The 24,419-nt window shown below is 38.4% G+C and overlaps 1 protein-coding gene across 10 annotated transcripts in view; it reads left to right on the top strand.

The window, feature by feature from the left end:
• The window catches only part of Ctnna2 (catenin alpha 2), a 1,179,603-nt gene that overhangs the window by 736,431 nt on the left and 418,753 nt on the right, over positions 1-24,419 (top strand). The window lies entirely within an intron of this gene.

Raw genomic sequence — 24,419 nt, 5'->3', positions numbered from 1 at the left:
CTGGGCAACTTAACAACATGTCTCATAAAATATCGGAGGGATACTGAAGGTGTAGGTCACTGCTTCCTGGATTCAAATCCCAGGAAGAGAAAGAGAAAGAGAAAGAGAAAGAGAAAGGGAAAGAGAGAGAGAGAGAGAGAGAAACTGATCTGTTTGCAAAATGTGGCTGTTATATTTCTATCTTAATTTTTTGGAGGTCAGTTAGTTTTGGTTTCATGATGTGGAGCTCAACTATTTATGACTTCTGATGTGACCTAGTGCAAGAGAGCCTACTATAATTTTTTTTTTTTAATTGGTACCGGGGATTGAACTCGGGTCCTTGCACTCCACTGAGCTAAATCCTCGGCCCCCAAATTTTTTTCATTTCTTTTTGTTTGTTTTTTGTTGTTGTTGTTGTTCTTTTTGGTTCTGGGAATCAAACTTGGGTCCTTGAGCTCGTGCAGCAGGCTGCGAAACCACTGAGGTAAATCCCCGGCCCTTGCCTACTATAATTCTAATATAGCAGTCTATTGGAAGGGAACAGTGAGCACTACTTAAACAGCTTTGATTTCCACAAAATGAACTGGGCCCACATCTGGTTTGAAGAATTTGATCATATAAAGGTTTAGAGCTTTGAACCAATTTCCATTTCTATAGATTCAGCCGTGACTGATAATCTTAGCAGGACACATTATTGCAGCTTTCCTGGCTTTGGCTTTCCAGGTTCAAGGTAAATATACTGTTTAGATATCACATCTGGGCACTGGCCCTTGCCAGATGAGAAAATTGATGCAAAGAAACTAAGAAGAGTTTCAACCCTAACCTACCATCATGGATTACCCAGTGCTTTTAGATGGCCCAGGGTTGCCCCAGCCCGCCAGAAGACCAGCTTTACATTCTCACATCCCATGACTGATCCTAGCACTCCTGTCATAAAACTCATCTTGTCTTGTGTCATGAGAGCTTATCACACTGCCCACATCATAAAGAATACAGAAGACAGAACAGTCTCAACTCACTACTCCCACAGATACCCCTCATCTCCCTTCAGCTTGTAGCAACCACATCATCTGCATTGCATTCACTTTTTCCTGTCCCATAACCAATGAAGCATATGTCCTCTGGCCTAAGGTGGAACTCTCTCTGAGTGTCAGGAGTGGTGTTTGTACATCCATGGTTTCTCTCTCTTCACTAAGTACATATTCACATCAGAACTTGCTGGATTCAATCTGCCACATCTGCTTTTGCTAATGCTACTGGTGATCAAAGTCCAGTTGCTAAACAATTAGACCCTCTTCAGCTAATTGCTCACTTTGACCATATCCTTATTTGTAAATCTCTTTTCTTGTTTCTATACCTTTCTGGCTGCCACAAATGAAGTCTAATTCTCCTTTTATTTGATAGCTGTTTACATAGAGGGATCATCCCCATAGAATCCCTCTACCCCACTCCTATGCAGGGTAAATAACCTGAGACAACTCAACCATTCCAATTGCGTGAGAACCCCCCACACTTCTCTTCCTCCCCACTACCTCAAGGACCCTGTTCTACTGTGACAATATCTTTCCTGAAGGGAGCCACCCAGTAAACCCAAAGCAGCCTGGTTAGTACCGTGAACAACAGCCTACTCTTTTCCCTTAGGAATGTGTGTCACTGTCCCTTTAACAACCCATCAGCAACCCCACAGTCAGGGCTTCCTTGCATGGCTTATAGTTGGAAAAAAAAATAAAACATTTCCTTAAATGGTGGAAAAGAAGAACATGGCTGTCATTTTCACATCTTCGTTCCTTTTAACCAAAGCTCCAAGCACAACTCGCACTTTTAAGGGAGAAATCTCATTTGTGTCTCTGGGCACTGCTTTGAAACTCGGAACTTAGGCTCTTAAGATTTATGACTGATGGATGCTGTGAAATCAGTTGTTTCTGGCTGCAAATCGTGAAATCAGCACCAAGTTGGCCATAAAAAATGAAAGTTTTATGGTAAGTGGTTTAAGAAAAATGCAGAATATGAGTCCTTTGTGATGTATATGCTTTATAGCAGCAATTCCCTATTTTTAATTTTTTTTGAAAAAACCATCTGCATTGCTATGGTAGAAAAACATCTTGAAGTAACTTCAATGAAAACAGCCATGTATATAGAATATCATATAATGGCTCTGTTAGACTTATTCTCCCACTAACTGAGCTATAAATCCAGGATGATGATGCTTTTTTTTCCTGCAGAATTAGATTTTATTAATATAGTTACTTGGTATCCCACTCACCCTTAAGTCAAAGCAATAGGATCCCACATAAATGAAATTTGTTGATCTAGTACCCACTAGGACAGAAATCAATTTCAATTTCCTTTGGATATACTATTAGTGTTGATCTGATGGTAGATTTGTGTTGTTTTAAATGATAGCTCTAACAACAACAGCAACAACAAAACCCACCACTGATTAGATACTAAGAATCAACTTTGGTTTCAGTTCAAAAAGAGTATAGCACTATCCTTTCCCTACATAATAAATTTTATTCTGTAACATCGTTTTAATTGATAATTCTCAATATTAAACCCCTTAAAATTTTTAATGATTTTTTCCTGTGGCATCCATTATCACAGAAGAATTGAGACCCCTATCTTTAAGTTGGCTGTCACTGATTTCAGCTAATGAGATTATGTGTGTTGGAGAACTTGCCTTGATCACTAGGGTTAAAGACAAATTGCTCTTTGGCATAAATACAGTTGGTCTCACTGGAAGAGTCTGTGACTTCAATCTACATCTAATTAGACAAATAAGTGAGTACTGCTGACTGCATGACAAAGAGATAAGGGCATAGCTGGAATAGAGCCTAGGGGCTGGCTGCCCTTCCCTTATGATGGCTGGATCTTGAGCACATGTACCAGAAGTTCAAGGTCACACAACATCCCGGAAGATTGAGGGGGCCATTATTGGCAGGCATTAGATAAACACAAATGATTTGAGTGTTGCTGATAATTTGCAGAGACTCTTAACTGTTTTTGTGCATTTTAATGGCTGCACCTCACTGGGACATTATTCACATGCACTCTGATTGGAGTGGTGTCTCTGGAATGATGCAGTGTGTGGCCCACATTTCTGTGCACAATGGCTTTGCTTTCCTTTACTATTGTTTGTTTCCCTATGTCTATTTTCACCCTGCTTTCTCCTTTGAACTTGAATGGAAATGCTTCTTGACACTGATAGCCAAAGTGACCTAAAATTTAGGAAAGTGACTAAAATATTTGACATGAAAATATCTACATCTCCCACACATGCCAACACATACCACCATTCTGGACACTTCATTTTTCAATTATTATATAGGATGTAGTGCATTTTTCTTCTGTTCTGCCCTGCATGTCATCCTACTTCATTTTTATTTCATTTCCATAAAATCAACCCTTGAACTTTCCTACTTATGGAAGCATGAGTATGCTATAATGGATACTTGGTAAACAGTGGCTTCAAAGATATAACATATAACAAGTCCACTCACAACATTCCATGGGCATACCTGTTGTCAAAAGACACCCTCTTTTTAGGATGACATGAAATATTTGAATACAAGGATAATTAATTCCAAACCTCCTCCTTTTTATGTCTTATTGCTTAAATGATACAAATCAATTTCAAAACCACAGGTTAATTTTTACCAGCTTGTGTTTCTATGGGACACAACTTTAGGCACTATTTCATGAAATAATAATACATATTACCGCTTGATAAGCGTACTGCTACCTATTACTAGATGACAGACATTAAATGATGAAACTTTCAGTATATTTCCTGACTTATCTTTTCCTCATACAGTACTATAAGTGGGATCATACTATCTTCATTTTACAGATGAAGTTCTGGAAGCTTGTTGAAGGTGGTGCTTACTTCTGAGTTTATGTCTTTGCTGTGACTCTCTTTCCCAGTAAAGTAACATTCTCAGGCATTCCGTCATGCTATTGGATCATTATCCTTTTCAGTAGAAGCACAGACAGGAATTGACTCCTGACTTTCTTGATGCTCCTTTCTGTCCCTGATGTGAGCTCAAATTGTGCCTTTGGTGCTGATTACCCAGGAACAATGCCTGGTCCTTGTGACATTCACAGTGCTGTCTTCCCTGCCTTCTATATCCTACAGTGGCTCTGCTTCACTGGACTATAGGTGTGGACAGTATTGATTGATGATGAAACACAGTGAAGATGACATTTACAACTTCTCTGAGAGATCCATGAGAAAGTTGAATGTTTGGCAGTTTACTGATGTATAAAGACAAAACAACAAAGGGATAGCATCTATTACAGGACCCAGATGAAGAATAACTACCTCCTTTCAAAAGTTCTTATGTGTTCTGAACATTGGGAAACATGGACAAAGTTGAGAAAGGGAAGTTGCTTGAGGACATTTTATTCCAAAGTATGTTCTTTGTTGTGTGGGGAGTGGGTCCAATGGTTAATGTACAGAGCATTGTGTGTCTGAGTACTAGGTAAGCCAAGCTGCTTTTCTGCCTTTCAGAACTAACCTTAGAAAATCTTTCAATGCCTACACATGGTCAGGTCCAGGACTCAGTAATATTATGTCTTCAGTAAGGTTGGTCATAGCCTTAGTGTGTTTGGTCTGCTATAATAAAATACCTTTGACTGGGTAATTTATAAACCACAGAAATATATTCACAGTTTTGGAGGTTGAGACGTCTAGGATCAAGGTGTTAGAAGATGTGGTGTCAGATATAAGTTCATATTCCACTTCATAGATGAGGCCTTCTTGTGTGTTTTTATAAGATCAAAGGGTAGGGCACACTTCCATGGGCCTCTTTTATAAGAGTACTAATCCCATTAATGAAAGATCTACCCTCATGACTTAATCACTACCCAAAGGCCTACCTCTCATCTCCGCATTCCATAGCATGACTGTTGAACTTTCAACATATGTGTGGGGTGATTGAGTGGGTTGGGGCAACCATTCAGACTATAGCCTCCAATATCTCTTTCAGGAAGTGGTCCAGTGGGCCAATCCTGGTGCCCCAAGAGGTCTTGGCTCAGCTTGTCCCATCCCTTGTTACTATTTAACTGTTTTGAGCTGTCGCCTCATTTTGGTTTCATAAGAAACAAATCCCACCCTTGTTGAAGAAGACTCATGACAGGAGATTCTAAGATGACTGCCTGGCCTGAAATGTCACTGTTACTGCTCACTGCACTTTGAGGACTAGTAATGAAAAAGAATATAAGTCAAAATTACAGGAGTAAAACTGACTGCAACCAGAGAAGAAGTATCAAGGACAAGGCCTGGAAAGCAGAGCTAATATCACTCTCCAGAGTAGTGCACTGCTTAGTTCCTTTTGATTAAATTAGCTTTGAGTACATTAATTTGGGCTTCTTATGTTCTTTCTTAGCCTCTAACAACAAACATAAACTCTAAATTTAATGTTATTCGTTTATACTTTGCTTGCACATATTTTAAATGCAAATGCTCAGCCCTGCTTTCTGAAAGTAGGTAGACACTGTTTACTTTGTGATAAAGGAATTCCATACATAAAACTAATGAAAGAGAAATTTATTTACTGTTAGCTCCTTAAAAGAAATAGAGAAAGAAAGAAAAACAGACAGGAAGGAAAGAAGAAGCAAGCAAGCATCTGTACCATAATTACAAGAGGAAGCATATAGGCAAGTGTGTATAACTGAAAGAAATATTTGTTCTCCCTGTTCTTCCTCACACCAACACTACCCTCAGTACCTTTAGGAATAAAGTAGAGAAACTACCTATTCCATCTGCAAGTTTAGGTTGTTACCTGTGGTTCTGTTTAACCCACTATAGATTGAAAGTCCCCATGACCCTTTTGTTTAGCTCAGTAATTTACTGGAATGTCTCACAGAACTCAGGAAATAAGTTTACTTATTAAATTACTGCAACTCTGGAACAATTGAATGAAAGAAATTCACTAGCCCTTCAGACCTTCCAGTGTTCAGCAACCTGGAATCTCCTCAAATTCCATCCGTTTGATTTTTTTGTGAATTTTCATTACTAGGCATTATTAATTTAATCATTGTCCACTGGTGGTAGAGCTGGAAGCATAGTTCCAACCCCTTAAACACTTGTAATTAAATGATTGGTTCTCCTGGCAACCAGCCTCCCTTTGAGGGATTTCTGAAAGTTACCTCATTAACAAACTCAAGTGTAGGTGAAAAGCACTGGTTAGAAATAAGGAAAGATTCTCCTTTCACCTTCATTGCCCTTATCACGGAGGAAGTTCTCTGAGTTCCCATCTTGCGCAGGCTAAGCTGTGCTCCTAAAAATGAATTCCCTTCCCCAACCTCTTCTGTCCTCTCCATCTGCTGTACCCAGTACTGGGCCATGAGTGAGTGGCTGCTTTAGAATAAGCAGGAATGAACAACCAAAGAATGTGAATCAGATATGGGCATTTTTTATTGTTAGAGAGCACTTTCAGTGGAAGGTTGGAAGGATGGCAAGCTCAAGTGGCCATTTTTCTGCCATAGAGCAAGGAATGCTGATCTGATTGGCAGAAACAAAGTGAGAAGTAGGCATGGAGAGAGATATGCCTTAAAACCAGGCCTTGGCGCATACTTTAGGTCTCATATGGGGTATGGCCCTCTCTTCCTGCCTTTGAGTTCTAAACTCATTAATTCCATAGAGAGTGTTAATATGAAATGACTACCACTTTAAATGAAATAGAAAAATGATTTATTCTGGATCAAATATCAGTGATGATGTCCTGGGCCCAGGGATTTAAGTTACTCCGAATTACATGTTCCACCATAGAAGAAATTACACGAATGAACTCTTCTCGTAACAGAAAAAAAGGGAGTAAAAACCACTATATTTATCACATATATTAGTGGGTGCATGAGGAGGTGGCTACAACATATCAGGGAATCTTTCCTGTAGGATTCAGATGTCACCTTATAGCAGTCTTAGCTTTAGGACTAGAGGAGGCCAGAAATGTAGGCTAAGCTTAGTGATATATCAGGAATTTATCTACTCAGCAGGAAAAATAGTTCAGATAACAAAAGTTAAAATAATTGTTCATCAAGGGGCCTGAGATAGCTCAAGATAATTTTGGCTGTCAGCCTACAACATTCCTTCTCTCCACAGTCACAATATTCTAGTCAGCCAAGGTCATAAAGTTTGAGGTATCTCTAATATAGACACAGGTTCTTTAGAGATCTTCAGTTTGCAATAGCTTTGGAGGACTTCTATTTCCTGTGACCAAAGAACCTTGGCGAACACAAGAAGGGGCAGTTTTCAACTCAATTTATAGAGGATGCAACCAAACATGAGACAGGTTCACCAAAGCTGATTTGTAGCAAGCTGGGAGTCAGCCTAGTTTTTCTAACTTTACAACCTTTATATTTTCCACTTCACTTGCTGGCTAAATGAGCAAGAAAGATCAGTTCATCTACTTTATTCCTAAAATATTCTGCGACTGTTGCCCATCATATATCAGAGAAAAGAGAATTACTCTTCAGTTGCTTTGTAATATCCTTTATGAAAATTGAATGGATTACAAACTGCCAGTGTGAAAATTCAGTAGTGAACTGGGTAACCATGTCTGTAAGTCTGTACACTTAAATATCAATGCACACAGTATCCTTAAATTGTTGAGGCTTGCTGCTCTTGGCAGTGTTACAAAAATTATTAATTATCATTAAATAAATGTCTGTGGTGTGCACACCAGGGCAGTTCTACATAGTTACCCAAGTGAGAATCAGCCCTCCAGCAAGCAGCAGCTGATCCTGAGAGTAACAATCTGAGACATATTTGAAGCCACTGCTTGTTTTGCCCCCATGGCATTTTAATACCTGTGGCCTGTCTCTCCTACCCAACTGGCTTCTAAGCCTTCCATCTTACCTCAAGTGCACCTGCCATAGAGAATAACTGTACTTCCTTTTTGTTTGTTTTTGACACTGACCCCTCTCCCTGCCCCCCAATTAATTTTAGCACATGACACCTAGCCTCCAAATTTAATGAAAATCCACTCAGCCATTATCTGTAATGTGACAGACAGACTGAAACTTAATTATATTGACATGGATTCTTGTTAAATGCCATATTTTGCTAGAAAAAAAATCTCTTTACAACTGATTACAATTAACAGTCTGATTTGGGAAACATATAGCAAGGGAGAAATATCTATACATACAAATGTCAGCTGTATTTTTAGGACAGTCACCCTGCTAGCGACTGAGTGCTGTCTTTATTCACCCAGGTAATCACATCTGGACCTTGGATTAATAGCCCTGAAAAAGTGTTGTATTTCACATGGGAATGAGAATGACTGATAATATTAAGTGTTATCCTTGTAGGAAGCTATATCTAATTCTTTTTGTCTTTAAAGTTGCTATGGAGTGATAAATAGATCATTTGCTTCATGGCATCTCTACCTTCAGTAAGTGGAGTTTTACAGTCTTCCTCTACCCCTGTGCCAGGGGAAGCATAAATGTCAGAGGCTATTAAGTTTCTGTACCACATGTTTCTCCTCATCTCTCCTCTTCCCATTCTCTTTTGGAGGGGGCATCTAGGGCAAACACAGTAGTTGTTATTTCACTAACTTCTTCCATTTACCTGTTGTAGTCTTCTTTGGGGAAGGGTTCTTTCTTTTGCTTATGACCTCTCAAAGTGAAAAGCAGAGATCCTGTCATTTTGAAATTAGACTGATGCCATTGAGATCAGTTTGGCTGATTGGATCATATAGAGGACATTATCAAAGGCTCAGGTGAAAGGATGAGAAATGAATGACAGGAGGCAGATTGGGGGGTTGTTGCTGCAAGCTAGCAGGACAGAATCAAGCTTCTAGAACAGAGTGGAAATAACAGGAATGAAAGAAAGAGGACCTGATGATGGGAGATATGATAAAAACATGGACAATGGTTAATATAATCCAAGACTGGCAGGTTTTTATTTTTTGTGAAAAGACAAATAATTCATCTCTTTAAATTTGTGCTCCAATTTTTTTTACAACTGTTCAGCTCTGCCATAGGGAAGCCATAGATAAATGGGTATAGCTATGTTCCAATAAAACTTTATTTACTAAAAAAATGATGACTGATTTACCCCCAAAACTATCTAATCCTTGTTTATAAAATTTAACCCTACAAATAAATACTTTATCACTTGGTACTTGGTATGCCTGGTTCCAAACCCACCTCTTAGATTTCTTAAGTTTTAAGATGAATTTGGATTCTAAAGATTATTAACTCCCTTTTTAAACTTAGTAATTTTTAAACATTTTTCATTATTTTAATAGTTTTATGAATGCCCTATTCTGTATATGTAAAAGCAGTTTTGTTTAGCCTATGGAGGTAAGCTTAACACACTTTATCCATTAAAAAAGGGGTTCCAGTAATTAAGCCCAGGAATTATAAACCCTGAAAACAATAATGCAGCTCTCTGTAAGCAGAGAGCCTGATGCTGTCCCAAACACTCCTGGAGATCTCAAAAGGTGCTGGGGCTGGTACTTCTGCTCTTGAAAGTTCTGTCAATTTTAGTAAACACTGGTGACATACTGGAATCCAGTCAAGGCCAAGTGTCAGGCTTTGAGGCTCATCAGTGGGTCAGACACTGAGGAACAGGAGAGGAGGAGACTCTAGGCTTATGTGCATGAGTTGGGAAAGTCTTTTGGTCATAGGAAACAGAGACTTACTCATGTTAACTCAGGAATTAGAGCTTTGTTGTAAGAAGACTGGGGTTGCTACCATTTGTCTGAAGCTCATTTGAACCTGCAGCAAGCCGTGTCCCCACCTCGTAGAACTGCAATCATGATCCAGGGAAGAATCAAAGGAGATGGGTAGTAGATCTCTTTATCACTCCTCCTGTCTAGGCATTACACCATTAATGAACATCTGTGGTTTCCAGTGCTTCTATTTCTACTCTGATTGTTAATCAGTGAACTCACTTTCTGTAACTTACATTCATAATGTCAAGTAAGTTGATTTACTGGCCAAATCAGTGGTGGAGTGCCACGCTGGAGGTGGGTGGTCCTTTTACATGGTCATACTGCTCCCCAGCCTTTTTCTCAACTAGTCTCCTCTGATTCCCTAGTGCTTTGAGTTTGCTCTGTCCTCCTCATAGACAAGAATTCAGTTAGACTTTACTTGCAAGGGATACTGGGAAATGTAACCCACCTATGTGTGTAGGAAAAAAAGGAAATGGACTAGGTGAACAAACAATACAGTGGTCTTACTTATTATTATCTCTGTACAAGTACCCTTTAACTTGTTTCTATTTGTTTAAGAGCCTGAGGTCTATAAAATCACTACAAGAAATAAAATAGAATTTTTCTGTGATCATTCTGAAAAAAAAGAAAAGAAAAAACAACTGTGGATAATCAGAGATAGAGAATCCAAAGTGGTAAGGTTCTCTTAGGTGCTAAATGTAAGCCAGCATGTGTGTATACTTTGTGGAGTTTATCAGTACATGTGGGAAGAGACCCTTTCCAAAACTGATTTAAGTGGAATAACAGGAGTGTATAAAGAGAAATGTACAGTTGGCATTTGTGTCATCCCAAGAGCTAATACTGCCTTGGATTTTCAAGGCTGCATTATTGCCCACATATCATAATCTTCGGATCAGAAAAGAAGGCCACCAACATATCAGCTCTGAATAACTGCTTTGCGAGTCATAGAAGATAAGTAATATTCTATGTGGTAAAGTAATATTCTATGTGGAAATTCTGGTCTTGGCTCTGCTAGGGTGACCTTGGATATTTTGCTTTGTATCTATATTTTTGCTAAAAAAATTGTGATTTAAAAAATATTTAATTTTAAAGAAATATATAATTATATAAGGTATATATTATTTTAAAGAACACTAAAGACTGATGTGTATTCTCAGTGGTGGTGCCGGGTGATCCTAGTAACAGAAGAGGTACCTTTCTCCTTTTTGTTGTTGTTGTTAACTCCAAAACAAGGCTGGACTTTAGGATGGAAGGGTCCTTAATGATAAAGTGAGACCGAGTGGATTGTGCTAGAAACAGCACCTGTGAGACAGACACCTATCTAGTCCTGTTCCAGCAAGGAGACTTCAAAAACCACCTCCAACTCTCAGGGTCTGTGTTGTTTTTTCATAGGGCTGAGTTCCCAGAATGCTATCCTGAATGGGGAACTGGAGGGGGGGGGGGAGTAGGAATAGGACATGATTATATCTTTAATGATTCTACACCCCAGTCAAGTAGCAATGGGGTTCCTTGGTCTTTAACCTGTCCTTCCTTTATGGCTGCCTTGCCTTGCTCCCCAGGTGATTGCTCTGGTATCTAGCTGGTGAGAGCTCTTCTGGATCCAGTGCCTTCTCTCTGTTTCCTCAATTTACCTCTTGATATCTGTGTCTTCCAAGAGCATGCTCTGTCTGCTGAGCATATCCTCATCTAGATAAAGTGAACAGTAAGCTCCCTCCCCTGGCTCCACCACTGTTGACGTGTAATAGTGCATTCTCCTAAGGAGCAATTGGAAACTAAATTCTGTTCTTGTCTCTTTGACTTCAGGGAGGGACTTTCCTGGTGATCACTTGAGGCAAGGGAGAATTGTCAAGTAGCAGGTGAGAAAGGGGCTGATAGAGGCTTGTGTACTCCCCATGGAAACTTTTGCTGTTGCAAAGAGCCAGCCTTGAAAGGGAGACACCGTTTTCCTAGGACTTAATTGATACAAGAAATAGCATTACAAGGAATTAATCAGAAGCCCTTAAGTCTTGACAAGCGTTTGCTCCCGGATATTGTGCTTTTTCATTATGAAGCTGAGGAAGGGGATGCAAAGGAGTGGAATCAAGATTGTTTACTAGGCAGATATGAGAGATACTTTGGAGACAACATGGGAAAAAAGGCTCCTTTGTAATGATGGTTCACGGACATTTCAGCGATTCCCATGAGTCCCAAGCTCTTGGAGAAATAAGAACATAAGACAGTTCCTGAAAAGTCACTTGGCTTAGCTCTAAGAAATTGAGCTCCTTGATTTATGAAATGTGTCCTGGGGCTGGCATATGATCTGAAAAGAGAAATAGAGATATAGAAGGGGAGAAGGAAAATAGTCATCAACCCAAGTAAAACTGGCTTCTGGGGCCAGAAGACATAAGTGACAGAAACAGCCAGAATCATCTCCAAGATCACTTTAGGGAATTCGCCTGGAGGGATGAATCAGAGCCCTTAGTACTGGCCACCTAGTGGCAGCAGAAGGAACAGCATGCTGATCCCTGGGCCTTGTTTTACTGGGTGGTTTAAGTCCCTGTTCACAACTGAAAACTAATTGTCAGAAAAAAAGTGTGTAAAAGGACATTTAAGATATTTCACAGCAAGAGAAGATTTTGAGCATGATAGCTATGTAATTTTTGCATTTAATAATTCAGCCAGCTCAAGATTAAATGGCCCTGACTATAAGGATAGTTGAATATAGTAACCCCTTCTGCATCTTCAGTGCATATGTATATTTGGAGATTAAAATTATTATGCCATTTTAAAGTATATGGATATTTTAAAGCATATGGTATGTTATGGATACTGTTCTTTCATGAAATCCTAGTTTTGAGGTGATCTGAAAAGAGCGCTCCTATACAAACAGAATTAACAGGGCTGGGCAAATAACTTTTGCCCAAGAGTTGAGACTTGATTGACCAGTTGGTTTAGTTATCCAAAGACTGTGTGATTGTAAGAAAATCATTGACTTAAGGTACAGGAATATTTCTGTGTGTGTGTGTGTGTGTGTGTGTGTGTGTGTGTATTTTGTGTAGTATATGGACGTATGTGTAAATACACTTTTTCTTTTTAAATCTTTTTCTTGACTTATTATGAAGTGTATAACTCAGGGAAATCCAGGTGGAGGACATGCTTAGGGTGAGGTATGGCGGATATGGTACACCATTGTATGCCCTACCTGGGTATATCACCTTCTCAGCAAGCAAATGTGCTCACCAACCAGAAAGCTGTAATAAATATTTTTCTTACATAGAAGCAAATTTGGGTCTTCCTACATATCTCACAGGAGATATCAAGGGAACCCAGCAATAAGCATTTATTGAACACCATCAATGAACTGAGTTCTGGTTCATGTTAAAGAAGGTCATTAGAAAAGAATGTACGATGTCTCTATGTGATCTAAATGGGGAATCTAAGACACGTGAGATGATAATGAATATCTCCCAAAATCAATTTGCTTTGGAGTATTTTTGAGAATACACAACATGATTTGAATTAAATAAGATTTGAGAATTTTTATAGTATCAATGCCAATACCTTACATTTATCCAACCATGGCCTATTGTTTGATGTTTTCCACTCAGATAGTCTACCATTCCTGCCTCAAGCCATCCTCGCAGATGTGCACACCCTAATTCAACCCCTTCTTACCATATCACTTGCTCAATTTGTCTCTGAATGTTGTCTTCTGCAATCCACCCAATCTCAGCACAATAACATTCATTTTTACTCACATTGAAATCTTTGTTCGTCTTTCCTGCCTACGCAGAATTATATTCCAGGGAAAAGTTTTATTTCCTATTAATCTATTCTTTTGTTTGTTCATACTCTCTCATTATCAATATTAATGCCCTTGTTGCCATAGTGTAATTTATAGATATAGTGTCTAGAAAAGATCATGTGGTTATGTGTGATTATTAAGGGCTTGATAGGTGAGCCAAGATTTGACCTGGAATAGGTATGGATTGACTGTTCAGGAGAATCAATCTCTAGGGTAAGACATGGAGGTGTTGTGTATATTTTCTGAAGGAGCATTAGGATTTATCTATTTTGGGTTTTTTCCTTTCTTTTAAATGTCATTGTATTTACAACTCTGAGGCTGAATGGAATCTTATGAAGTAAATAGGTCCATGAACACATTACCCACATTTCTACATTTCACTTAATTCAAATTACAAGGTTGGATAAAGAAAACAGCAGTGAAAGTCATTACTGACTCAGGCAGGTGAGAGTTCTGATTTGGTCTGATTTGGTAGGTTAACAGTAAATGCCCTACAGGGAAGCCAGGTGGTACCAGGTGCTCCTGAGGGGAAGCTGTCCTTTCATTTCACTACAATTCACCTCAGCTGTACACTATGAGATCAACCCTTGGGTATACCCACCTTGTCTTCTCCAATCTGTCCTCACATTTAAAGGCCAGTTATAAAATTATCCCATCTTCAAAAATTTATATTTAACAAACTGGAAATTATTTTCATTGCAAATGATTGTCTTTATAGAGTACTTCCTAGGCACTTCAATATTTGTTTACTCAGTGAACAGGAAAATTGAGGAATATAGGTTAAATGGAAACTTCATTGAAAAATTTTTGCAAGTTTCCTTGTAAATTGTGTAGAAGCAGTTGGGGGAAAGAGGAAGAATGGTTTCTAGATGCATTGTAATTCTATTAACTTACCACATTTCAAGAATGTTTCTGCTTTATAAAGTAAGATTTATCAACATAGGGTTAGATACAATATATATGTGTATTATGAGCTCTAGATAGCTCCATGAAAACCCTCCCCACTACCTATAAACAAATATGTATGTAAATCATATCTAGCATTACAGGTAATTATTGTTTTAAGTTAAAGCTCATCTAAATAGTTTTTCAAATCTGATTTAATTATGTTCTGAGATTACCTGATTATATAGCAAGTGGTACTAGGAATCAGTCCCAAAAATGGAGGCTAATAATAAGGTAAACATTGCTATAGATTAATGACACTTATTCTTCAAGACTAAAATCTCTTTTAGTGTGATGTGTTGCTGATATTTAAATATTTTACTAATGAAGTCCTATTAGTTACAGATTCAAGATTCTTTTGTTCCAAGAGAGGTTGTTGACCTGTTAACTATCAGCCAAAGAAGTTAATCAACAGCTAAAATTCAGAGCAAGTGCAATCATCATGCATCCAAGTGAGAATATTGTAGCAATACTGAATAAGAAACAAAAAAATGTTGAAAACAAAATCACCTTGAAACTTCAGCTCACTCATTAGATTCTGTGATTTATATATAAGACAGAAATAATACCAAGAACAATTGAGACAGGAGGGGATTTGATGGTAGACATCTCTCAGAGTCCTTTATATTGGGAAAATAATTCTGAACTTGAGAATTGAGTGTTTTCTCTCATGGACATTGGATTTAAAGGCTATTGTGTCCAAGGATGTTCAGTATGGCATAACTCTTGATGTTTGCACAACCTGCAAATGATCCAAAGCCCAGAGTTATAATTAAGGGCCTTGTTACACCATAAAAGATTTTCAAATTTTAATCTATGACAACCCACACAGCGCTCAGGGTTTAAATACTTTATTGACCAGGCTGGCAGGCTGACTCCTCTGTCAGAGCTGGGAGAGCCCTGCTTCAATTTGTCTCTCCCACACTACATATTTGTAGTCATAAATCTTTTGCGAGGCTCTTTGAACATTAAAAATAGCTTAGCACTGCTAGCTTTGCTTGTGGTGCTGTGGGAGCCAAATCAAAGGTGCCAGCCTCTTATGGCCTTTTCATGTAGCTCTGCAGTAGGCATCATCTACATCTGTCCTGGTCCTCGATGTCTAAGTGCCAAGTCACACAGCAGCAGTGCCTCCGGTTCAGAGTTGGGCTCCTATCCCCAGATGCCTCCCTTATCCACAGCATTGAAGTTGAGCCTGGACTGCACTGGTCCTGGGCCATGCTGCATCTATTCCCTTCTCTAGATCATGACTCGGGGGCAGAAGAGCCCCTTCCCTCCGCAGGGATCTCACTAGATGGAGCAGAATAGCTGCACTGCCAGCAGAGCCCAGCCTCAGCTTTTCACTGAGAACACAGGAGACAAGCAGAGGATCCACCAAAGGCCATGCATGAATTTCTGAAGGCTCAAAAAAGAATTCCTTTCAGTATAGGCCCAAATACAGAACTCGCCTGGAGAACTAGAATAACTCCACCTGTAGCAGCCAGTTGTTTGGAAAAAAGAGCAATGTGTTCAAGATGGAATGCTATTTTATGAGTTTGATTCTTCAAACATGGGTATGTTATTTGTTTGGATTTTATTCCAAGGGTGAGTAGAATGAGATTTTATGGCATGAGCCCACAGTCAATATGGGGTAATATCTGTGTATCTTGCTTTTATGTGTTTTTCCTAATCTTTAAAAAAATCAGCCATCACCAGGGATTTTGTGCAGTGGTTCCACTGCCTGCCTCACAGCGCAAGGTCCTGAGTTCAATCCCTGGTACCAAAAAATAAAAATAAAAAAATCAGCTATACTGAGGAATAATGAACATTTAATTAAACTGTGCATATTTAAAGAGTACATTTTGCTTTTTCTTTTGATGGTTTCCATGGAATCCTCACCACAATTCAGATAATGAATATATTCATAACTCCTTAAAATCTCCTTGGCTCTTTGGACCCCTCCTTCATGTCCCTTCTGATCCCACTCCCATCTCCAGGCAACCACGGATGTGTTTTCAGTTACTATGAATTAGTTTATATTTTCTAAAATTTTATATACATGGCATGAACTATGTGTGTTCTTTTTGCTTGGCTTCTTCCCCTGAGCACCATTATCTTGAGATGCATCCATATTTTATGTTGTATAAATAGTTCATTCTTTTTATTGCTGAGTAGTATTCCATGTAGTTTATCTATTCACCTGATATTGGGTATATGATTTCTTTTCAATTTGAAGATGTTAGAAATGTTGCTATATTTGTGCATGAGATTTTCTAAAATTTTATTTTTCCTGGTTAAATGCATAGGAATAGAATATATATTCTTAGTGAGATACATAGGAGTGGAAAAGGGTCATATTAAAGTATGTTAAACTTTTTTTTGAGACAGGGTCTTGCAGTATAGGTCAGGGTGTCCTGGAAATCACACTGTAGCCCAGGTTGCCCTTGAACTAATGATGATCCTCTTGGCTCAGCCCCCTAAGAGCTGGGATTACACATGTGTGTCACCATACCCAGCAATTTTGTTTTGTTTTGTTTTGTTGTTTCAGTCCTAAGAATCAAACCCAAGGACTTTACTTCTTAGCTACATCTCCAGCCCTTTTTATTTTTTTATTTTGAGACAGAGTCTTGCTAAGTTGCTCAAGCTGGCCTCAAAATTGGGATTCTCCCTCCCTCAGCCTCCTGAATAACTGGGATGTTAGTCATATGCCACCATGCCTGGCTTAAAGTACGTTACACTTTTTGAGAAATTGCCAAATTCTTTTCTAAAATGACTATATCATTTAATACCCTCTCTACTGAGAGTCTCAGTCCCTCTTCATCCTGGTTGCTTTTTGTTGTGATTCTCACTTGGAGATATCAGTCTGTCTAGCTCTCAAGGCCATTTGCATCAAATGTGACCTCTTATCTCAAACCACAAATGAAAAGAATACTTCTCTGGGGGGATATAAATGACCTGACATTAATAGGAAAGATCTACTTTATGAGCCTGCAGAGAACAAAAGAAGCACTTTTGTAGAGTAATATTATTCAGAATTGCTGAGTAATTAGTATGGATTAAAATTCCTGACCATTATTCCGTAGAATGAAAGGAGAGTATCTATAGTTTGTCTTCCATTTCGCATAAATCAGTAAATGTTGCTCATAGATTGAGTAAGGAGTAGTGTATAAAAATGTATTTTAGACTTTTCTTCACTAAGAGAAATATGGTTCTAAGTGTGCCCATTAAGCCCAAATTCCTAGAGCAGAAGTCTTTTTTACATTCTCTTAGAATAGACTGAATGACCACAAGCTTTCGCCCTCCTGGGGAAGTCTGTTTCTACAGTCAAGAATTTTGATGTGTCATAGATTTATATACAAGGAATTAATAATTACTTGCCTAGGTACATGAAGTGACTCTGAATGAGACAGTCTACATGGCACTGCTCAGAGCAGGTTGACAGTTTACAGAAGCCACCTTGGGCATCAGACAATAGCATCCCTTCTATTTCCCTCCTCTGCAGACCTCAGAAACGTAAGATAGCACCTTAGAGATATGTGGATCAGTCACCGCCCCACTATGCTGCTGGCAACCAGTTTTGGAATTTGAAGGAGGAAGAAGAAAAAGAATCTATTAGCTAGAGTTCTTTGTCCATGTGCTTTGTAAGAAGAACTTTACCCAAGAGTTTTCTAAAATAAGGGCCTTGTTACTTAGAAAAGCAAAATAGAGAAGAAAAATTACCGGCAGGTGGGATGAAAATTATTGATATGATTTAATTCTTACTCCTCAGATGAAGAGCCTGAGCCCTCAAGAAATGATACAGTTTGCTCTTGCCTGAGGTCACACTATTAATGGTGGAGCAAAAACTAAAACACAGAGCTACTGAAACTTATATTAGTGCAACTTTCATAAGGCCATGTTTTATCATTAATTTCAAGGCTATCAAAATACAGATTGTCATTCATGGTTAATTCTAAGCCAAGTGCTAATCTGTCATTACTGTGATATAAACCAGTCCATCTCCAGACCATCAAACCCACCAGAAGAGAAATGCACTTAAGTATCACAAGAGATGGAACAAGATACAGTCTATAAATGGTAGAAAAATTAAGTGAGCCTCAGCTGATGAGATTTTGATCTTGATTCTACTTTGAGTATAATGGCTGGATTCTGGTGGTGGGATACACCTGCAATTCTAGCCCTGGGAAGGCAGATGCAGGAGGGTCTTGAATTAGATACCAGCCTACACTACAAAGCAAGACTCTAAAAGAAAAAAGGAATACAATGGCCAGAAGTTGGCACCAGAGCATTTGCTACTAACTGCAGCAAACAGAAATAAATATACCTGAAGCTATTCTGCTGGAAGATTCCTTATTTATTCCTCAATGATGTATCTGTCATTCATGTATTTATTTGAACAAATTTTAGCCAAGACATGAGCAAAACTGTGGGTGTAATGTTTTGCAAAATTTTATCTGCAACTCTAACCTTGTATTAAAATATCTACATATCATTTAATATTTATGACTTATTAAACAAGTGAAATTATCAGTACAATTATGTCTTCTTGAAGTTTGAACATGAAATTCAGACCATGGACACTCAATGTTATTTTAAACATATATAAACAGAGAAAGGCACATAGAAAGGGATCAAGTATGTGTGAGGTGCTCTGTTAGATAAAATTATTTTATAATTTTTATCATTTCATAATTTATCCAATTTAATCCACTCTTCAGTGACATTGACAGACAGATAAAATAATTTTCTCAAGGCTACAAATCTAGGTTAAGATTTTGACACACATCTTTCAATAACTCATGCTCTTTCCAATACCCATCATAATAATTTTAGGTATTTAATATTAATATTTGGGAAATGATGAGAAAAAGGAAGTTATGGTTCTGTCTATAATTCTGGCTCTTTGATGAGATTCCTTGTGATGGCTATCCCAAAGCTGAGGTCTGGATTGGGAGGATACTGGGGCAGAAAGGGTGTTGGACCCACAAAGCCCTTTAATCTCAGCTCTGCCATGGACTTATCTGAGGAAATGAAGGGCCAGCCATCGTCAGCATGATGCTCACAGAGAAATATTATTAGCACCTATAGTCATTTCCACACCAGCTAAGACATCTCAGCAGAGACAAGAGGAAAGCCATTTAGAGAAACTAATGTGCCTCCAAGTGGGAGCCAGGTGGGGACTCCTCACCTCCCCCTAAAACTGGCTTATAGGTGTATGATGAAGCAGATATTTTTACTGTGCAGAGACTAAAACAAACAGAAGATTATAAAGTGCACAAAAAGATTTTCCACGCTGCTGAGCCTTGCAAAGTGTTCACACTTGAATTCCTCTTTTTGAATTCATTATCTCACGACAGCATTTGGTTTGGAAAGCCAGGGCAGCTGAGCTGAAAATGCATGTTTTTATTATTTGAAGTTTCTGGGAATAAGCTGCAAAGTCTATAGTGTTCAGAAGCAGCTTTGCTCTTTGCTAATTCTTTGTCAATGAACTTACTTCTTACTCTACTCATTGGGAAATGTGAGACCATGAGCAATATTAATGCAGGCCACATTCCTGAGCCCTTGTTTTGATAGCAGGTAATTTGGAATGTTAACTTTATCTTCTTACAACTGTGTCATTTGTGTCCCCACAATCATTCTTTAAATAAAAGTATTTTAATTAGGGCACAGATATCTGGATCATATCCACTTAGGGTCCTTAAAGGACTATTGCTCTGTTATTTTCCTCTCATTTTTCCCTTCTGTCTCCTACACCTTTCCTCCCATGTTTTTCCTTTTTCCCATCTGAATCTACTTTTGTCACTCAGTCCAAATTCCTGTCCTTTCTCCAAGATTTATGAAAGCACCAAAGCCTAAGAGACTTCTCTTTTCCCTGACTCCCTATGACAACTATTTTCTGATCTTGTGACTCCACAGCTAATCAAGTGGCGCTACGTGACATCAGTTCTATTTTTAATCATGAATAACAGTTTAAAACTGTTATCACCATTTAGCTTTTTCCTTGTTTTGAGCTTGGCTTTCCCAGAGGACTGGCCATTCCTTCAGAGCCAGGCTACATGTCCCCGTGATTAGTGTCTGCATCACACCACATGCCTGGCTTCCTGTAAGATGGACTTTCTGTGAAGGTTTTATTAGGTGATGGAAAAATTAATTGTTAAAATCATGCTATTAAATAATCCATTACTAAAGGTGGGAAGAAACTTTTACACATTTCTTCCCTTTTCTTTGGCTGTCTCATAACTGGTCGAGCTCATTTCTAACCCCAGTTCATGCATGGCCTCACAGGAATTTGTTTAATGGGCCCAGGAATTGAGGAAGTTACTGAAAGGAGGAATAAATTCCTGTTAATTGCTACTGTTTGCAGTTTGCTACTGGAGGTGATAAGGTAAATTTTAGTGCACATATGTAATATAATTGTATTGATTGAGCTGCCTTTTTCAGAGTTACTAGTGCAATTAAATTGACCTTTTGCTAGTTTAGAAATAACCTGTTTAATGAAAACTGAACAAATGAATTGGGTATAAGTCAAATTCAGCAAATTACAGAACACTGAATGTGAAGCCTCTGTAAAAGGCACAATATGGACTTATTGGGTGGCATTGTGCCAAATGGACAAATACTACTTAGGAACCTAAAAACAGTAGCTAGGTAACGGTGATGTCACAACATCAAAGGACATGTCCTAAATGAGACCATGCTCTGCAGCCCATCATGTATTGAGGAATCACTTGGTTGCACTAGGGTGATGCTAGATTCAGAGTCACACTGCAATGAAGTAAACACAACACAATAGAAAGAGCTGCTCAGGTACCACTTCTGAATATCAACAAATATGCCCCTGCCTTAGCACCAGGAAACCATCGGTAACTGATTAATAACAGAATCTCTAAGACTCTGAGACAGGGCATTGACTAAAATAGGAACCAAACCCCTTTTTACCTTAGTATGGCCTCTGAAACAGAATTCCATTTATCTCTGCCCAGGATCTTACACTCCAAATGGGAAGTAACTTACTGGATACATTGTTTGATAAGCATCTCTTCTTTGAGAAAACATCAGTTAGTGAGTTCTACACTGTGCACAGCATCACTACAAAAGGGGCAAAGAAACATTACCCACACGACACACTCTATATGTACATCCCACTTAAATCCATAAATCCTTCCAAATCGGAATCGCCTACAAATACATATTAAAATATAATCTCCAGCCATAAAATTACCAAACTTTTTGGAAGGAAGGTTGAAGATTATGTATCTACATTTGAATGGGGACTCTAAGTCATTCTAACAAAATTGAGAACTACTCTGATGAGACTTATAGGTTAGTGAGCAACTGCAAAGACAAAACATATAGAATGTCACTTGACCACAGGCGTGTAAATCTGGGAATGGGGTGGGGAGTCACCACAAGACAAAAATATTAGGAAGCAAAAACTTAAGTAAGCCAGAAAACATGACAGACTAAATATCCACTGCTACTACCTATATTTGAAATGTAAACTGAAATTTATTGGTGCTCAGTGTACATAAAATGTAAGTTTTTAAATTATTTAGGTTACAGGTAGTATATGTGTCAAGAGAAAAGAGTAAGATCTAGAGTCTAGACGTCATGAACATTTAACAGGCAAATTTAGGAGGAAGAGGCAACAAACGTGAAATGGTCACAGTTTGAAAAAGAAAAAAGATTCTCCTTCTTTTTTCAAGAGACACTTTGCTAAGGCAGGATTCGAATAGCTGTAAGCTCTTTGTGACCTCCAAGGGCTGGAGACAGTCCTAGTCACAAAAGGGTGAGCATGAAGTACAGATGTTGATGCCTGTTATTGTTCAATGGGAACAAAGGCAATAAGTTGGAGAATTTTGGAAACTTGTTGCTAAAATCTTTCACAGTAACTATGCTTATTATGTCACTTTGATCAGTATATTTGAATTTCACTTTCCTCAGCTATCAAACAAGGAGGCCAGAGGATTTGATGTCTCAAATCTTATAAGTTTTGCCATTCTTTGTGGTCAATTATCCCAGAGTTCTCTGTGGGAGCCTCCATGCTCTGACTTATTTGGAGCTGTCTGTGTCATCCAGGTCTTAAGGAATGTCAGGTGGTCAGCATCATATCTGCAACAACCTTACTCTTTGAGACTAGAAAAAATAGCTCAAAATGTCTTTTGCTTTTCTCTTTTTCACCTTAATTAGAATCCGTTCCTTCCTCAAGTCTCACTCATCCATTCTTTTTCTTAATAGAATTTTCTGTACCATCTTCCTGGGGTTGTTTCTGTCCAGCTTTCTTATCTCTTACAAATGAATTTTCTTTGGCATGTACAAAACCCTCACCCATAGGCTTGTGTAACTTAGATTATGTAGGGGAATTTCCAAGACTTAGTAAGGCATGAAATATGGAGGAAAATAAAATTAGAGGAAGTAAGTTGATGGTCAGATTGATTGATTACCAGAAACCCAGATTAAATATCCCAAGTGGTCTTCCTCTGCAAATACTGAGATCTAGAATTTCTCACTGAAGCAATCTAAATGCTAGAATTGAAATGCACTTTAGAATTGACACTCATGTAATTTTTTTTTCTTTTTTTATTGGTTGGGGCTGATTTCTTTGGACTTTGAACTATATACCGGGAACTAAGACCTCTTTATCTTGTAGAACTACAAACTAATCAGGTTCTCTCTCTCTCTCTCTCTCTCTCTCTCTCTCTCTCTCTCTCTCTCTTCCTTCTTCCCCCTCCCTCTCTCTTTTTCTCCCCCTCTCTCCCTTCCCTGTGTAAAGAGTCTCTCTTACCATTCCTGTCACAACTTCTCTTATGCCCAATCTACTGAACAGAGAATGGTTAGTATGCTTTTGTCAAGATAGATGGAATTGTAGACTCATTCTGAAGTGCAGCCTCTCTCCATCTGCTTTGGAAACAACTCACAAATTCTTCTTGTTATTTCTGATGTGATCATCAATCTCGTGCCAGAGGAAATGAAGAGCTGTTATTTGTTTGCTGGATAGGAAAGGTTCCAAAGTTTTTACCTCTAATTTGTTCCCCACTCTTTGTGTTTTGCCTGTAGCATCTGACTAGGGGTTTGAAGGGTCTTGTTTTATTTTTTGAGACTCGCTGCATGAAAATTGTTTTATTCCACTAGTGTCTCATTTTGTCATATTTAATAAAGACAAACATAGCCACTTTGCAGCCTGGTTTGTGTCTGACATCTTCAAGCCACTGAGAGGCTTCCCTGCAGCCTCCATCTCTCCCAATTGCTGGCTGGATTTCTGAAGTCTTACACCAGGAGGCGCCATCTCTCCCAGTTGAGTTGATAATCCTTGTCTGATTCCTTTCCACTTTGGATAATGGTGAATGCGCCCCTGCAACATAAAGTGTTGGGCCCCAGAACAAAAAGAGAGGTGACTAACAACTATATTAGATGCAATTTGGTACTGAAACATGAACTTTTCTCTAATTAATTTTAAAAAATTATTCAATAATTTAAAGTGTCAGAAGTTCAGATCTAACTAGAGTTGATACTGATAAAAAATAATAGAGGTGAGGAGGGATTGTTTGATAAAAGTGGAAATCCTTATCCTTTAGATGCTGAACATTGTGATCAACAGCACCTGAATTTTTCCTGATAAAGCTCTAGCATCTTTTGCTCTTTCATTGTTGGCAAGAAAATGTGATGATATGGTGTCATCCCCACAGCAGGCTCTTGTTTCTATACAGAGAAACTTGGCAGGCAAGGCAAACCTAAACACAGACAGAATAAACGGTGGTCTATATCTAGTACCTCATTCTTTTATTTGTTCTTTCCCTTGCCACCATAACAATTATTTTAATTTTTTTCTTTATATTGACATAAAATTGTATGCATTTACATGATGTCATATATATATGTGTGTGTGTATATGTATATATATGTGTGTGTGTGTGTGTATATATATATATATATATATATATATATATATATATGGTGGAGTGACCAAAGGTGGCTAGTTAACACATACATCATGTCATTATTTTGGTGAAAATACTTTCCATCTACTCCTTTCACCATTTTTCACAAAT

Source organism: Heterocephalus glaber, unplaced genomic scaffold, assembly GCF_053883595.1.
Source record: "Heterocephalus glaber isolate CG9 unplaced genomic scaffold, H.glaber_assembly_v1.0 deba00000470, whole genome shotgun sequence".
Lineage (NCBI taxonomy): Eukaryota > Metazoa > Chordata > Mammalia > Rodentia > Bathyergidae > Heterocephalus > Heterocephalus glaber.
The sequence above is the reverse complement of the archived record's forward strand: the minus strand, read 5'-3'. Positions and strand labels throughout refer to the sequence as shown.